The sequence below is a fragment of the Cynara cardunculus genome, unplaced genomic scaffold, assembly GCF_001531365.2.
Source record: "Cynara cardunculus var. scolymus isolate 2C unplaced genomic scaffold, CcrdV1 Un_Scaffold_6212, whole genome shotgun sequence".
In the NCBI taxonomy this organism is placed as follows: Eukaryota; Viridiplantae; Streptophyta; class Magnoliopsida; order Asterales; family Asteraceae; genus Cynara; species Cynara cardunculus.
The window spans coordinates 4312-5691 of record NW_020202828.1 but is presented as its reverse complement, the minus strand read 5'-3'; positions in this window follow the sequence as shown (position 1 = coordinate 5691).

Here is a 1380-nt window from a genome sequence, read left to right as displayed (position 1 = left end):
TTGTGATTTAAAGATTTAGGATCAGGGTTCTTATTGGAAATCATAGCCTGAATGTTATAGAGAAGGGGATAACAGGTTTGGCCTGAAACTTTGAATAAACCTTGTTTGAGTGGAAAAAGGTTTAAAAGTGGCTTTATGTTATTTGGTTAATATAACATGTCTGGATTTGATGTATTATTTACACGCAAAGATTATTGGCTTGAAAGGTGAAAGGTGTTGATATTATGTTCCCACTTATTCATATAATTGTTATATATATGAAAAGTTGTTTTATTTAAAATTTTTGGTGATTATCACCCTGCAATGTCATAAATAGGGTAACTCACTACCTTTCGGTCTAACCCTCGTTTTGTGATTTCAAATATATATTACAGGTGGTGCTGACGGTAAGGGAAAGGGAAAATGTAAAATTTTCCTATATGTATATCTACATGAAGATTTGGCTATGTTATGTATAGTTTTGTTAGTCAAACATGAAACAGTACAAGATTTGTATTTTGAATTTTTGGACCTTGTATTCTGTACTGGTAATTCTTGTACTAAGGGACCTATGTGGTGCATAAATATGTATTTCTATGTATGAAGTATATGTTACATGCAATGTGTGGTATGGGGTGTTACAGAAAGTGGTATTAGAGCCTGAGTTTAAGGGATTTAGGTATTCAACAGGATGATACCTAGACTTAAACTGTTTTATTGCATGTTAAGGGTCCCGGACATAGTTATCACCATTGGAAATAAATATGATGGGTTGAAAGAACAGTGTGTAAGGTAAATTTTAATTACATCTGGCCAGTGTAATTATGAATTTACAGGTACACATCTGAACTTAACTACCTCATTATATTTGGGAATGTGAATATGTGGTTATTAACACTAAAATTTGCAGATGTCTAGCCGAACTAGAAGATCTGAAAGAACGGCTCGTCCAAAGTCTAAAGAAAGAGAAGAATCACCTGTTAATCTCCTGACTGGCACATCTGGAATCAGAGGCCGGGGAAGACCAATGTGACGAGGCAGAGGAAGAAGTCAGTGTTAAGGAAGGGGTCGTACTGAAATTCATTCTGAACCTGAGGAATCCCATTCTGGGAATGTTCAGGAGAGATCGGTGCCACACCCTGAATATGTAACTAGGGACATGTTGGCAGAAGAGATGGAGAAATTGCGGAAAACTCTGACTTCTATTATGGGAATACCAGCTAGGGTAGAAACAGAAAGAGTAGAAGTTCATCCCTCGATACCAGTTACTCACAATAAGAAAGGAGATATTAAAATATTTTTGGCATGCAAACCACCAACATTTTCAGGGGAAAGGGATCCAGTAAAAGCTATGTGTTGGATCAAGGAAATGGAATATGTATTCAACACCATTAGGTGTCC